This window comes from Pezoporus wallicus, unplaced genomic scaffold (assembly GCF_028554395.1).
Source record: "Pezoporus wallicus isolate ANWC-B61680 ecotype Strahan unplaced genomic scaffold, APGP_CSIRO_Pwel_v1 scaffold_3294, whole genome shotgun sequence".
Taxonomy (NCBI): domain Eukaryota; kingdom Metazoa; phylum Chordata; class Aves; order Psittaciformes; family Psittacidae; genus Pezoporus; species Pezoporus wallicus.
This window is the reverse complement of record NW_026635478.1, coordinates 1,521,368-1,538,757: the sequence shown is the minus strand read 5'-3', so window position 1 is coordinate 1,538,757 and position 17,390 is coordinate 1,521,368. Positions and strand designations below refer to the sequence as shown.

The window sequence follows — 17,390 nt, the reverse complement described above, 5'->3', positions numbered from 1 at the left end:
AAAATCACAAACAGAACTTTTTTTGCTCTAGAAAATTAGAAGCAACTTCTAAATATCTTCCTTTAAAATTGTCTTACAATGTGTACAGGTGTCCCACACTACAAAAGACCTGTCAGTAGAACTTCAGCTGAAGAAATTAAAGGTGGAAGAGAGCCATAGAAGTACTAATATAAAGTTTACCACCATGACATTAGCCAAAGCAGTACAACACTTCAGAGATGCAATTCTATCAGACCTTAAATTACATTCTCCTTCAGAGCAATAATGCCTCTTCCCAGAGTTCAGCTGCAACGGAACTCACAGTGAAGTGCATTTTGCTGCAGTCTCCTCCACTCCCATTCACCTCTGCCCAAGAACACTCACAGGGTAACCTACAGCTAACATCGTACTACATTTTCTACTACGAACCTGTTTTCTGATGCTTATCATTTGTAAAATGTAAACAGTTTTGGATTCCATTTTTACCTACTGGGTCTCATGGTGACTCAGCCATAGGCATAACGCAAAATGCATGAACAGTACAAGCCTGGGTGAGAACAACCTATAGGAGTACCCATTCCATACTGTATGCCCCAGTGACTAAGGAGAGGTGACTTCCATCAAGTTATTACACAAAAGGTTACTGCCACCTTTTTCAAAGTGGTTCAAATATAATTTAACCAAAAATGTGGTACCTGTATTAAAAGTTATTATGAATTATGAGTGGGAGGAGTCACAAATCTTCAGAAAAGATTGTACTGCATCTATGCCTTTTCTAATTCTTTTGAATTTTTACTGACTCAAAGGGAATTCAGTGTCTTGCCTTGATTTAACAGAATTGGATGCTAGGATATGGTCACTTCCTACCAGGCATATATTTCACATTTCATTCAACTCTTTGTTAATATTAAATAGAAATAATAAATATTCCCATCACTTCTGTGCTCAATAGAGGATCTGAATGCTGGACAATAAATTATACATGGAGCCACATACTAAATTACATGGATTAGACAAAAAAATCACTTATTTAGATAATGACATCCATCTAAAGAAACATGCATTCTGTGTCATGGAAAGTGTGAGAGACTGATCTGAAATCAGACTTCACTGTCCATTGTCTCAAGGATTGGTATGAGAAGCTGAGATGGAATTCCACCTATCTTTTTTCTCAGAGATGGGTGGGAGGAGTTAAGACTCCAATGTCCATTGCCTGGGAGAAGGGTATGAGGAGCTGAACTGGTACTCCACCATCCATTGCCTGAGGGATGAGTAGGAAAGAGCTAAGGCTCTTCCATCCATTACTTCGAGGATTGGTGTGAGGAATTGCTATCCATTATCCCAAGAACTGCTGCAAGACCAGGGAAACTGGTCCATCAGGACCATGTAATACATGACATGAAGAACACAGGTACTCCCTCCAACTCATTATAAAAGGGGGAAAAAGTAATCACAAGAAGGAGCCACTGCCATGAGGATGACTCCAGAAGGACACTCCATGAGGACATTCTCCACCGATGACCACTACGGACCCTGATGGACACCCTCCACAAGACATTGCCGTAAGGACAACTCCCTGAGACACAGTCCACAGTGTACCTTCAAGGGGACAACTCCAGAAGGACACCTTCATGAGGACACCCACCTCCAACGACTACTATGGACCTTTAGGGGACACTCTGCTCCGATACCAACTACAAACACTGGAGAACTCTCACCACCAAAACCAACAGATCCTCAGGACACCACTGGATCCACGGTGGTGACTCCCTCTCTGCACCCTGAATTCTTGCTTTATTTTCTGCCTTTTTTCCAATCTGTCCTATTATTATCCCTTTTATTACAATAGTTTCCCTTTTTTATAATAACTGTCTTTTCATAATAAAACAATTGATCAATTATGGTACTTGACCTTGTTTGCGTCTTAATTCCACTTGTGGGATAACGAACATAACAGGGTCCAACACTGGGGTTTTCTCCAATTGGACCCTGACAGAAAGCCTAGTCAAAATTTCATATACACAAAAAAGGCCATTAATTTTTTCATCCCTTAACCTTAACACATGTGGTTTTCTCATCATACCATTCTTTAAACATTTACACAATGCATTTGAGAGTCAAAGATATCTTCTAAGCCATGAAATAGAAATAGCTAGGTTGACCTGACCTAAATAGCCTAGTAATTTTACTTTGTGATCAGTTCCACTACCACTGATACAAATTATCACCGGCATAGCTAGAAGGAATTATACTTGGAAACGCTATGTTAGACAGCAAAAGGATGTTTCAGAACCAAGTTTTCTGACAGTCCATTTCTCAGGCAGCTGTGACAAGTAACTACACTAACACCCTCTGTGTTACCCATTTACACTCCCTTCAAAAGCACGTCCGCCCCATACAAAGCCTACCAACTGCATGGTCAGTGTGGTACAATGTGATCTCCACACATCACATTTTAAGTTCAGAACTGATGTGGGAAGGACACAACACAGAGTATCTGTGCTGATAATACTGCCCCTATTCATTTCAACCAAATCAAGGGACTACCGGAAATGCCTGACCTCGGAGCAGCAAAGTCAACACTGTAAACTCTCCCAGAAGAGAATAAGAGAAAAGGACAGACACATCCACACGCAAAGCATCCCATTTAAGAGGTTATTTTCCTGTAAATTCCTGGAATTTTGAGGTGCCCAAATTCCTCACTTAGATGAGAGGCCCACAGGCCAAACACTGGCTTTCCCCCTAATATATGGAGACTGACTTCTACGGGAACGAGCAAGCATTATGAAAACATTATGTAAGTTACACTAGAAAAGTTAAGACATATGAATACACATGCTGGTGACTGCTTTACCTTCTGGTTGTTTTTTTTTTAATCAAGACAATACATACAAAATTCCATAGGACAAAATGTCAGTAAAGTGGTATTCAGGTCCAAAAGAAAGTCATTGACCTGCTGGGGAAAAGAAACCAATAAGAAAGCCATTTTAAATCCAAGCAGTAGAAAACCAGGGGGTTCAGAGACAAAGCTAGCTAAATACAAAGCTCAGCATCAGAAAGATTTATGACATTAACTGTGAGTTAAGTAGGATACTCTTTTGGGCATTAAGTTTTGTAGGACTCTTGCACAGAAAAACTTAGAAGAAAAAGGCAGAAAGCTGGAAAGCAGCTCTGTAGCATTCAGGATCTCTGCAGAGGACCTTAGCTTTCATACAACTACATTACAGCTGTGTTCTTATTTTCCATTCTCCCACATACTCCAGGTTTCCTACCTAGATTCTTTCTCCCCACTCCATGTTAGCTCCCAAGCCCCCTTTATAAAATAGAGATATACTGCTGATCCTGAACAATCAACAAGAACAAGTTCTGAAGGCTAAAACTAAGAATCCCTCCAGGTATTAGAATCAAAACCAGCCTTTTGCTGTTTTAGAGGGTGTACATCTGGGGCTCTGAGCTATTGTGGGACTTGGGGCAGAGGAGGGACAGCTGAGTGGGACAGACTGGGTGGAGAGCCTAAAGGCTGAGAAAATCAGCTGGAGATCAATTAAATCAGGAAGACATAAAAAGTGTTAGCCAGCATTATGCACTATAGGTAGTCACAGAGATGGCAATCAGACATATACATGAAAAAGATTAAGAGGGAGAGTCAGGGCAGGGAAATTCATTTCCCTTAGTGTATGAAGAAACTGATGATTCCTTCTCTAGCCAAAGCAGCTGCAAAAGATTCAGCTCCTTTTCTTATGCCCCACCACAGCAGGCGCACACCTCCACTTCCATTTCCCTTACAGGCAAGCGTGTGTTTCTGCAAGCACACAGCACTCCCCTGTAACAGATGCCTTTTTTTCCACATACACACACCCCCACCCCCCCACCCCTAACCCCCTTTTTCAACTCCTCTGGAAAACGTGTGTATATTTTTTGTACATCCGTTTACTGCTTTTGTATCCTAATTCTGGCCAGCAGCACGTTTCTCCGAGCAGCGTGATGTGGGGCATTGTCAGCTTCTCATTCACGTTAGCATTCAGCTTCCTTTATTTCTGCAGGTTGCAGCCAGGAAACTGGAAAATGAGCCACAGGAAACCTGGCCTCCTACATCTGTCCCAGTTTGTAACAGCAGCTCTGGTTTTATTTTTCTAAGTGTCTCAGGTTCATTTTAACCCTTGACATGACTGCTGCAATAACACATGCAAGAACATGGCTGGTTTGTCATTACTCTTTTTTTAAACACTGTTTCTCAATACTAGAAATTGAGATTTTGCTAAACCGTACTGAAGTTTTTTTTTAAGTATATTAATACTTACAGTTATGTGAGTCCTTAAAACCTTTTGTTGGAAACTACTAAAACAAGCCCATTCCATAACGACAAACATTAAAGAGAGAAAAATACAGAATAAGGCAGTCTCTAGCTGTTTTAGCTATATAAATTTTTAACATAGTTCTAAAGTGAGCATCTGCACGGAAAGTTGAACAGCTTACAAATCCTTTAGGCCAGTTTTTCTTTCACATTTCACTTTCTATAAAAAATTGAAGCACACTTGTTTCATATTTGATTACAGAAGCAAAAGGGTGCTGGTGCAGAAATGAAACCTCCCTACAATAATCAAAACCTCAGTCAGCTGTAACATTTTCCACTGAAAATTCATCCGTGTAACAGTTATTATATCATGAGAGGTTACAGACAACTGCCAAATGTGCCCCAATGCTTGCTCAGAAACATTTCAAAGAACAAGGCAAAAGTCTGACTCAGTCCTCACACTTTTATTTCTCAACAGAGATGCTTCAAGGGTGATAAATAGGATGTGGTTGGTGAGAAGTTAGTGATTCTGCCAGAAAGGAGGAAAATCAAATATCAGTTTGTTTACTCAGAAAGTTTTCAAGTACTCATCAGAAGAACTTACCGCTGATTTAATTGGCCTTGAAAAATTAATCTCACAACCAAGTGTGTAAATATACCTGTTTTAACTTGACGCAGAACTTTCTCTGGTAAAGTTAATAACTCAAATTAAGGCTGCAATCCATACTCGGGGCACTTTAGGGAACTGTATGATACAGAATGCTTGTAATTTTTCCACATCCAGCAACCAGGACATTTCCTGCCAGAGCATCCTCCAAGCTCTTCCATTGTGTTGAAACTGCAAAAACTTTCTAAATCAGGACTTCCTCCTATTATATTTCAGAGGCGTCTTTCTGGGAAATGCAGATTCAAGTAAAAAAAAAATAAAAAAAATAAATAGGAATTCCTGCAGCACCACCCAGTGGAAACATTAGAAAAAGTTACAGGGCGCCTGGCGCACAAGTTCCGACCTGCTGCAGAACTACAGTAATGCTGCCACACAAATCCAGGCTGGTTCAAGATGTGCCAAAAAAGCACAGAGGGTTTTGCTGGCTGATATCCTTAACGGAGTCACATGAGGCATGCCTATTCTGCTGGCCCAGCATAACAGTCTTAACTTTATATTCTAACTTAAAAGCTTATTTACAGTAATAATTTAGGTCTCCTTCTCAAGCAAGATTACCCACTGTTCTGGCCCGGCACATTTAAAAAAATAAACAGAGTCCCGTTGTTAAGAGCAACATTAAAGAGACAGCAGCAAGATCTAGCAAAATATTATAGGATAACATGAAGTTCCACTGCAGAAAAGAAAGCACTAACATACATGTCCAGTAACGCCTCCAGTAGGCATGTTTGGTAATACAATGTTTGGAGCTTTTAATTCTTTTAACTAAGTCAAAGAAAGGCAGAGGCAGGTGTCCCAAGGAGGAAAGTTCTGTAACCTCCAAATTAATACAATAAAGGACTGGTCGTCTGCCAAGCAGGGGTGTGATGACATCGCCTCTAAAACACCAGTGTTTTCAGATTCTCCAGAGGATGCAATTCAAGAAACAGGTTTAAACTGACTGGAGTTAAAGCCTTTAGCAGGAGGGAACATCGCTAGTTGCCTCCCTCAGAAAGCCTTAAAAAAATAACCTGCTCAACTCTTTCTCAAGCTAGCCATAAACAAAACTACATAAATCCATAATGGCTCCAACCATTCACTTTGGGACAGACATAAAATGAACGCAGACTCCTCACACCGCTTTCTGTCTGCTCATGTGGTGCACATCTGTGGCATGCTGGCAATATGCTACACTGTAATCCCAGGGACTTGTGCTTTCAAAGCCAGCCCTATATGTTTATTTTTCCCATATGACTTCCTTTTACATTTTTGTCAGCATCAGTAGGACACAGATCATGATTGACTGTCCTATCTAAAATTTCTGATAGTCCTTTTGATAAATTCAGAGAAAATAAGTATGAAAACAAAAAGATAGCTAAGGAGGGCAGAGGATCAAGTCTTCAGCAACAGTGGCTTTTCTGAAAGTTTACTTGACATACCAAGCAATAATTATTCCCAAATGTACATGCTTTTTCCTTATCTATACTCCCTTCTTAAACTAGCAGACCAAATGCTTTGTAACTGATACTAGTGGTCCTACTATTTTAAATTGTGTATTAATACCGTCAACTGCCTCAAATGTTACTTTTAATACATTTCATATTCAATTTTTTTAAACTAATCTTTCCCTCCTGACTGATTTTTCCTTGACTGCAAACTTAGATAAACAAGCAGGTCTTTTTAACACTTTGAGCAGAGAGAAACCCGGCCAAAGGGCAGGAAACATAGTCCTGGGAGTTCTGTTCAGGCAAACCAAGGTGGCTGGTAATTTCTGCAAGACCTAAAGCACAGCAGGATCATTGCAGCTTACACAGAGTCAGAGCTCACCTCCCTGTGCATGCTGAATTTTCAGAATTTGCTGGATTAGCAAAATGAGCCTTTAAACTATTAAATAACATACAGGTTTGCCTGTATATTTTCATATAGCAAAGGGAGTCAGTCACAGCATTGTGCGGAAAACAGTGTAACACAATTCAGCAGGTAGTAACCTATGCGCATATGGAGATGTTTTACCCCAACAGTTTCTTCCCAAAACATTAGTGCTATCACAGTAGGTCTTGCAGCATGAGCCAGGGTGGAAGTTCCTTAGTCATAAAAAACGAGCAACTAGTCACAACTCTAGTGGAGGTCTGTATTTCACTTTAAATGCTATTATTTCTGTGTGCAATTGTCTCATAGTAAAAACCTAAATTGTCATTCTTACATGTCAAAATCTCAAAACTTTTCTATTCTCCTGCTTTCTCAATGCTAATCAAAGTTCTGATATGCATGCTTATCATGAGCTAAACTAAACTGAAACCAGATTAAAAGATTCTTATCTTCTGATATTATTCACTTGTCTATTACACAAACAAGAACTTAAGGTCACACCTACATGTTTCCCCTAACATTGTTCATTAAACACTGGAATACCCAACAGAATGTATCATATGAAATTTCAACCAAGAGAAGATCTGGTTGTTACTCTCCTGGACTGTCTGTGTGTCCTTTGTGCTTAAACTATTTCCTGTGGCTGCTGCAAATTATGAAGGTGAGACAAATGGCATACTATTTCAATCACTGCAGCAAACTTTGCTGTATACTAAGTGTTTGTTAGTGTCTGCTGCTCAGGATGCCCAACAGCCACTATTTCAACTTGTATGCTGAATCCTGGATAAAACCTCATGTTTAAATAAAACATAAAGAATCTACTACCTCTCCTCAACTTGGATGACACTGCAGAGTCAGTTTTATTGTGCCCTGCTCCCAGGGAACCAACCCAGCCTTGACACTGCTCTGCTTTGGAAGCATTTGCATCGCAGAGCTTCAGTATCAAAGCAGCAGTACTGAAGGAATGTTGCAGTCATACTTTCTACACCAGCCCTATTCCACACTTACAGTTTGCTAAACTAACCACACACACCAGCTGCTCTGAGTCTGCTCTGAGTCACCAGACTTCAGAGAGGTCTATATCTAGAATCTAAACTCACATACCCATCTCAGCTATATTAGCATAATATGGAAGAAATTCTCTGAAGGTAGTCAACTTTCTCCAGATTTCACTAACAGATCTGCAACAGGAATTTGTTTCTACTTTTTAAATGCTTTTTAAAGATTGCTTCTTCTCATGAATTACTCTTAATTGCTGGGAAGAGATAATAGTGGCAATTGAGTCTATAAACTTCTTGTTTGTGCTGTACTGTGACTTGATAGAGAGGCCACTCAACATTACCACAATATAAACATTTAAAAGCAATAACGTTCATTAGTATCCTTCCCAAAAAGCTTAAACTGAAATATATCTGATCAATTTTCTACATAACAAACAAACAAACAAAAGACATGAAGAAATACACAGAGATACAGTAAAGAGGTGCTGACACCACATTAAAGGCAAATGGATGTGTAACAGAAATCTGTTTTCCAGATGAACTCTCAGCTGTTTTGCAAAATGAGGATGGGAAACTTATAGGAGGACATTTGATTGAAAACATTTAGATTCTTTAGATGAAGTACATAATCCAAGCCTACTCTTTTTGGTACAACTGTGAAAGCATATTTTACACAAACCTCTCTTTCAGAGAAATACACATTTTGTAAAATTACATTAACAGTACTTAATACTTGGGTTAGTGCTTAGAAATCTTTTATCAATTTTGAATGCTTGAGAATCACACAATTTACAATCAAATGATCCATTACATAATTTAATGACAGCTCAAACTAAAGACAATGTGTAAGATGCAAATTTTCCTCTCCTACTACCTCAGTAGGTCTTCAAGTTAGGATCAACAAGATTAAAAAAACTGTACACTTTAAAGCAGAAGAAATGAAGACAGGGTTGTTTGCATGCGAGCCAAAATACATTAGCGTAATAATTGGTATTTGCAAAGATTATCCAAGCTATACCCTGAATCTTCAAATGTCTAGTAAATTGGCAAGCAGAGACATGGGCATGACTGGAACGACTCTCTGAAATGTATCTGAGGGAAGCCATAGAATGGGCGATAACCTTCACACATTCAGCACATCCTGACACTGCAAAATTGAGAGCTATGGAAGACCAGGAGGACACTTGCACAAAGCAAGCAAGAGCTACTCCAATGCCTTAGCTACATTCAAGGCTTAAGCTACCATTTAAATGTCTGCAACATGCAGTTTGTCTCAGTGCATTAACAGAAGTGCCGACACACACAAAAATAAATACATGCCTAAGTGCCTGAAAAGATCAAAACAAAGGAAGTTTGTGGCTTCCTACAGAAATTCTTCCTCTGAAGACCCTGAGCTGTGCCTAACCGTTCAGATGTAGACAGAGCACATGTACAGTCTTTAGAAACAAACTTCTCTTTACATAATTGATATTTTTCCTAAAAGTTCATAGGTGTCATCATACAGGTGAGCAGAATACAGCATGTACCCATGCATGCAGGGGGCAGTGGATTCCTCCTGAAGGAGAGGCAAAAATACCACAGTACTACTACAGTAATAGTAGCATAGGAGAAACTTCCCCCAGTTTCTGTACCAGGCATGATGTGCTGTGGTACTGGTACTGGAATACCTCTTTGGTTAATTTGGGTCAAGTGTCCTCTCTCTGCTTCCTCCTGGCTTCCCCTCCTCCCTGACAGAGCATGAGACTCAAAAAGTCCTTGGCTGGCGTAAACATCACTTAGCAACAACTAAAAACATCAGTGTTATCAGCACTGTTCCCAGGCTGAAAGTCAAAAACACAGCACCGCATCAGCTGATTAAGCAGATCAACAGTTCCAGGGTACTTTTTGGTACTGCAAAACTACCACAGTATACATACAAAATTAAAAATGCAGAATGACTATACAGTTACTAATTTGCATTGAATTATTTGGCATGTAGTTCCTTAGTCATATTTTCATATTAATACTGATGGCAGGTATTTTCTTTATGTTTTGTTTACAGAAAAGCAGCAATTCTCCTCCAAAGAGCTTTTAAATTTAAATCCACTCTAAACAGCAAACCCTTAAGAATGCGAATTCTAATATAATTCTAAAGTCATAGAACGGGTTGAGTTGGAAGGGACCTTAAAGATCATCCATTTCCAAACCTCTGCCATGGGCAGGGACACCTCCCACTAGAGCAGGTTGCTCAAAGCCCCATCCAACCTGGCCTATAAATTACTGGCATATAAACCCACAATTAGTTAAAGAAAGTTTCAAGGGTAAAGATGAATTTTGGTTTTGTGAAGTGCACAGGTGAGGTACTTTGTGCTTCATCTGCTTTGCTTCCATACATGCAGCCTTGTATTTTACAGTGCAGTGAGCTGGACTTCCTGCGCCTACACCTTAATGTTCTCCTCAAAATCGTGACTAATTCTTTCATCATTCATTATTCAACAAAATACTCCAACACAAGAACAGACATATTCAGTCTTTCATGAGCTCTCAGCAGCCTCCAGAATATTAGTTGATTCATTTAACAAGCCACAGATGAAGTAAACATCTGTCTAATGATTCAAGACTGTGAGATTCCCTACTGTGGGAAACACCAGGAAAAAGCCATGGTGAATCAATCCAGGGATACACAGTGCAACACAGGCCCATCAGTGACAGCCTGCTGCATGAACCATTGGGTGTGGTTACAAAAGATACGCAGCAGCTCAAAACCAACAGTAAGTACCCTTTGAAACAGGCCTAGGCTGACAGCATCCAGTAATGAGTATCATGGCTCTCAGGTGGATTCCAGCAGCAGTATCGAGGCATGCTGCACACTGGAACCACCACCGCCAGAAGAAAACCATGGACTGATAAATTGTCTGAATTGCACAAAAATAGCCCAACCCACCACATCTTTGCAGGAAGTATGAGCTAATTTATCAGTTCTTCGCTACCTTAGATTATTTAGCATTGTGACAGAGATCCACTCACAGAGATAACGGTAACTACAGGACCATACAAACTGTGACATCACCAAGATACACTTGCTAAAATATTTTTTTTATAAATACATGCATCCTAAATAACTGTGTGTTGATTCTCCCACCCTTATCACACTCTTCCTTATCTTTAGTAGCCAAATGTCTGTTTATTTTGGCAACATGTTGTTATACAATTCCATTCCCAAGGCTAAGATTCGTATTTTCTGCACAGCTGATGGATCTCCATGTCCATATTACGTATACCTATCTTTCTACATATAAATATGCAGCCCTCAGAGGAAGCAACAAGCTCCATGCACCTTGGTGAACCTGCAAAATTACTTTCATTTTCTGCTAAGTTCTCCAGAACAGATTTTTTAACTAAGGCAGTTTTCAGCTTCATTTGTATTAAGTCACTTAATCAGTAATAACTTCCCATGAGAATACCTCTATCATAAGAAGCCTCTATCCCAAGAAAGGCATTACAATGAGAAGGCAAGGTTTACATAAATGGTCTTCATGCACAGCAAAGGGGAATACGTCAGTCTTTGCTCCCGTTGCTTAATATTATTTCATTAAACTTAAATCATGAAAACAAAGCAAGGCTCTCACCTCAAAGAACCACTCTGAATCAGTAAGCAGTAAGAACTGCTAGTGAATAAAACAAGAGATTTGTGTTTCTACATATAAAAACATACATATGCTGAGTGGTTTATAAACAGAGTTACAAAGTAGGCTGCAGCTGAGATGTGTTGCTTATTTCAGCTGTTGCATCTAGGTGGTATCAGAAAGGCTCTACGTCTGTAGGTTTTTTCTTTTTAGGAACAACTCACGGAAGTGATTTGGAAAACTGAGATAGAGGCAATTATGATAATATCTCATCCCTTAGCAGATACTATGTATTCTTCTCACACACTATTGTATTTTTTTAAATTAAAGCAGTTAAAAGAACAAAATCATACGGTGGAAACACCTTTAAGACACTTTTATTATCTGAGTGGAAACATCATGCACTACTTGATATCTGGATTTTTTTTTCTTTTTGTTTCAAACAGAAATGTTGCATTTCTAACATATCTATGGATTGCTTCTCATGCACTCTTTCGAATATACAGAACACACAAGCGGTACATTACTACATCATCTTTTTTTCTATGAGGACATCAAGATGGTTTTACTTATGCTGAGTGAATGCAATATATGAAATTTATGTAGTGTAGATAGACCATATATATAACTGTGTGTGTGAAAGTGTGTGCTTCACCTACACTGATTCAGTAGACGGCACACCGAAATTCCAGCAATATTTAATGCAATAAGTGGGCAAATTATGTCCGTATTTCTAAGAGAGATAACATGAGCTAGGAAGGGCTCTTCACTGAGAGTTTTGGTGTTGTACGCCACACTGTTCCATAACACACTCAGCACATTTCTGAACATCACACCCAATTAGAAACCTCTCTAAAATTTAGAATTTGACAAAAGAAATAAAACTTCAGAACCGGAAAACGGTTCTCACTACCCAATGACCGCATTTGATTGAAACAGAACTTAAGCATTTTCTGGTTTACGCACTGTTCTAAAAATTCTTCTCCATCTAACTAGGAAATCAAGAGGTATCTGTGTCTAGAGATTGTGTCACTGATCCACTAGTAAACATCCTCTGTAAAGTGACGTTAATGAACTTTTCTGCGCAGCTTGGAAATACGAAGTACGGGAAACACTGAAGATCCTCAAAGGTATACACGTGGTACACTGCAATTAGTTCTCCATCCAAGTACTACTTTTCTTCATAGTATTTGCTAATTTAATGTTACCACATTATAATTCAAGTAAGTAGCTAAGTGTTACTTCCTATTACATGCAATTTTATGCCCATTTTTTGACATTTCCTTAAGATAAAACCCACTTAATAAGCAAGACTCCCTTTTCTTTGTTTGGTCCAGACTTTTTTGTTTGCAAAAAATTGTTAACTTCTAATTTAAATTTAAAGATCAGTGGTGCATGACAAAAATCTTTCTCATTCTGAACTGGTTCGGAGAAAACTCCAGGAACAAACTTGCCAACAGTTTCAAGTTGACAAGCAGGTATTCTTTATTGCAGCGCCGGGAGACACGGGGGATAGCTCCTCCTAACGTGTGTCCCCGAATTGCTATACAGGTCATCCTTATATGGTTAGTGAGCATATTACATCATTTTCCAAAAGGTTTCCGGCATGCATACAAAAATGTGGTGGTCTTTAAAGGTCGTTTACTTTTCCCAACAAGCTTAATTAACATTAATAATAATAATTAATAACATAGCAATCATCCTGGCCTTCTACTTATCAGTTAGTTTAACTGCTCTCATCCTGGACATCTGCTAGTCCGGGATACTCCCCATCCCCAGGTCCTGTCCTTCTATTCTGCTTTTCTCACACCTTTTGTACTGAGGCTCTGAGGCCCTGAAACTATGTCAACTACCTCCAAGCATCGCAGTTATTTTCCGTTACAAAGCCATCAAACTTAACGTTACTTAGAACTGATTACATGTTGTACTTTTGTGCCTCCTTGTCTCAGAACACAGACTTCTTTTGTGACCACTATGAAAATAAATCATCACGAAATAATACATAAACCACCAAGTCAAAAATGGTGTTTACAAAATCACCTGAAAATTAGATACGCAAAAGCACCAATACAGGAAGGTTACATGAGTGAATATACTTTTCAAACATGCCCATCACCTCTGTATCTTGGGACAAGCTTTTTAATCATGCAATTACATGCAACTGTCACAGATGCACAGAATATGCTTACAGTAGTTTCCTGTGCACCTCCTTTCTGCACTTCTATATTTATGCATAAACTACTACCTTATCAGAAATAATTGAAAAGTCTGAATGAGCAAAATAGGAGATGAACCACGACTTTCTGCTTTAAATTAAATGAAACCTGACTTTTGGAGTCATGACCCAAAAGATGCTGCATTGCATAAACTTATGTTAGCACTATACCCCTAAGTAAATAAAGATGTAACTTGTCTCCCTTTCAACTGCAATGTTAGAAAGGCTGACAGGGCTTCACAAAACCCTCCTGTGTTAGGGAACGGAAACTCCTAATGAGATTAGTTGGTGTGTGTGCAGACATTACTTAGCCATGACTAAATGGGCTCTCTTCCTGCAGCCAGTGGAAAATTCAGGGAACTTTTTCCCCCTGCAGCATTAGAGTCCCTCTAACCTTCAGCAAAGCTGGATCCAAAAACAACTCCACTTTCTCTCCCTTTCTCTAGCTCTTTTTTCTTTTTTTTTTTTTTTTTCCTTTCCTTACAAACATTTTTAGTGTTTTTTTCGGTTGTTCGTGGAAACTCTCCACATTGGCCAAGGGGTCTTGGGGCAGGGGCTGGCTAAGAAAAGCGGGGAGGGGGAGGGCCGGGCAGAATGCAGAAGACTACAAAGGAAACTGTAAAAAGGAGCAAATACATAAACCTGAGAGGGAGAAAACCACAGAGTTTCTTTGTGAGCTGCAGTGACTCATTTTCAAGATGTTGTCTGCTGCCAGTTTCAAACCGGAAGCGCATGGCAATTAGTCTTGCTGTTTCCAGACAAGCCAGAAACTCTCCCGACACTTCCCTCCCCCCCCCCCCTTTTTTTTTAAAGCCCCTTCTGCAGGAACATTACCCTCCCTCCCTCCCCTTTCTCCATTCCCCCCAGCCCCACTCGGCGCCGGGGACCCCACGGCGCCCCCGCAGTCCTGACCGGCACCCGGGCGGCCCCCGCCGCCCCAAACGCCGCTATCACGAAGCTGCTCGCTCCGGGCAGGCCCGCGCGGCCCCGGCAGCCGGACACGACCCGGCACCGCTGAGGGAGCTGCGGGCGGCGGGGGTCCCGGGGCTCCCCCCGATTCGCTGCTCCCTGTCAGGCAGCACACCCCCCCCCCCCCAGCCTCTCCTCACACCCCGACCCCTCCCGTGCCTGCTCCCCAACAGACGCTCCGTCCTCTCACCTACACCCGCCGCTCCCGGGGGCTGGCGGGGCCCCCTGAGGCAGCAGAACCCCCCCTTCCAGCGCCCTCCACCCGCCGCTCCCTGACCGCCACCCCCTGCCCCCACCACGGCAGCGCTGGCCGGGCCCGACCCCAGGGCAGGACCCCCGGGACCCCAGGCCCAGTGTGGGGCTCCACGCTGCCCCTCGGCGCTGCTCACCGCCAGCACCGCTTCCCCGCCGTCGAGGGGTGCACCGAACCCCGCGGCAGCCGCCGGCCTCCCCTTCACTCCCCTCCCCGCAGCCCCCGAAACTTCGCGGGAGTCGGGGCAGGCGCAGCAGCACTTGTACCTACCCAGCGGCTGAGGGACTTCTCCGCTCTCTCCTGGTAGTTTAGAGGGAGCCGGGTAAAATCCCCCGGTTCTCCATGCTGACAGTCTTCTGCAAACGCTCTGTTGCTCTTGTAATGAGATCCTGATTTTACTTTTTTTTTTCCTCCTTTTTTTTCTCCTTTTTTTTTCCCCTTCGGCCGGGTGTGTGTGTGTGTGTGTGTGTGTGTGTGTGTGTGTATGTGTGCGTGTGTGCCCGTGTGAGAGAGCGAGCAGGAAGTCAGAGCAGTCAGACAGAGAGCCGGCTCACTTCCTTTCCTGCATTATTCCCCAGGCGGTTTGCAGTCTGTGTAAACAGGCTTTTCCTCCCCTCTCCCCTCGCTCTGGCCACTGATGTGCAGCATGGCTGTAATATAAGACACACACATAGTAAAACGGGTAACGGTAACTCCGCAGGCTCTCAAGGAGCTCCGCCGGCTCCCCCGACCTCCACCTCTTCCTGTGCTACACCCCTGGGGAGGAGCTTCCCGACAGACCAGCGCTTGGCCCACCGGTGCTTCTCGCCTTCCCGCTCGTCCAAGTGCTTTCCCAAAAGCGTAGAATCATGGAAGAGCTTGGGTTAGAAGGTACCTTCAAAGGTCCTCTAGTCGAACTCCCCTGCAGTGAGCAGGGATGTCTTCAACTAGATCAGGTTGCTCAGAACCACGTCCAGCCTGGCCTTGGATGTCTCCAGGGTTGGCACATCTACCATGCATTTTATCCCCAGGTGACAGCTGGGATACGGGTATGAGATGCTTACAAGCAGTGCTTTGTCCTCCCAGAGCATCAGGAGGGGCCTCAGTGAGGCATTGGCCTTGGTAAAGGTGTCTGTTCTTGTGCCACCACGCTGGGGGCTCAGATGCTGGTGAAGCAAGGTGTTGGGTGCCTCCACTTCAGGTCAGTGGAGGTTGAAGGGCTGGTGGTGTGTGGGATCTTGCTGGATGCGCTGGCCACCTTCCGGAGCTGCACCTCATGCAGATGGCTAAATACAGAAACAGTGCCCCATTGCACAACATAGATTGAAAGTCAAGGGGTTCTCAAATAATCAAATTCAAGCCAGGTCTTCCAGCTTCACATCATACCTCAGAGACAGACCAGGCAGTGCCAGCTGGATAATTGGGATTTAGGTTCTGACCCTCAAGTTGTAGATCTCAGAATAAAAGTGTTGGTTTGGATTTATTGAAGGGCACACATTTCCAGTATTTTGAGTTTGCATCCTTTGTGTCTTCACTTGTGTCTCATAGATCTGCATTGTACTATTTCTAACTTCATTTGGAAATTCTCAGAGTGAGTGACATTATCTTCTCTCTGACCAATGCATCAGTGATGTTCAATGCATAACGATTTAAAATCGTTACTGCACAGCTATTTAACAGTCACAAGATTTATCAATCCAGCCCAATAACTGCAGTTCAGGATGTTCTTGACATGCATTGGCACAGAAGCAATGATTTTTTTTTCATCACTCCATTGGGATTTTGCTTACGGTGTCACTGGGAATGAAAGCATGCTCTGATGGAATTAAAAAGGTCGTCACAGTTGGCCCCTGAGCATTAGTCAGTAGCATCTGAACAGCTGGTGGTGAGCAAATTGCAGGTCCCTTGTGGAAGTCCATCAGGGTTCTTCCTTCTTGCTTTCTAACATGAAGGAGCAAGAATACGGTACTGGTGCAGTAACTTTAACTTTCCTGAAATAATTCCTTTTAGAAGTCACTCTGAATTTTAGAATGTAGATGTGAGGTCTGCTAAATCCTCATTTTGTGTTTCCCAAATACAGAATCATTAAAATGCTTAATTTGAGACAGTGTATTTCCTAGATCAAAACACAGTGGACAATGTCCTTGCTGGAAGTGTTAGGACACAGGAATCAATCTTTGTTTGTGAACTACAACTGAAGACCCAGATTTGCAAAACTAGGGCAGACAGAGGAGCTCTTATGGTGCTGATATACCACGTTTGACTGACAGCTGGGGGTACCAGCATTGGTCTTTCACGTTTAATGTTCATTGACTTTGTGAACAAGAGATGAAGCAGAGATACTCCAGAGTTGCCTTGAATGGTTATTGGTGGGTGTGGAGATCTGAGAACAAACTCTCAAAAACAGTATAACTTCTTTTCTTTTACAAAAAGTAAACACTTTAAAGAGATGTTTAAAGCTTGAAATGTTTCTGATATTTATTATGCTGTAACTTGGTTGACAGCACTGGAATTTCTTTGACAGCACCAGCCTTACTTTTGTCTAGATAGTGAGGTAGAAACCTAAACCAAGCTGCTGGAGGC

At 41.8% G+C, this 17,390-nt stretch overlaps 1 protein-coding gene across 1 annotated transcript in view; it reads right to left on the bottom strand.

Moving 5' to 3' along the window:
• ELK3 (ETS transcription factor ELK3) overlaps window positions 1–15,250 on the bottom strand; it is a 39,823-nt gene extending 24,573 nt beyond the window's left edge. Inside the window, exon 1 of the mRNA XM_057425090.1 lies at window positions 15,099–15,250. The gene's annotated coding sequence lies outside the window, so the exon portion shown is untranslated. The remainder of the gene's footprint in view (window positions 1–15,098) is intronic.
• Between the last annotated feature and the right edge of the window lie 2,140 nt (window positions 15,251–17,390).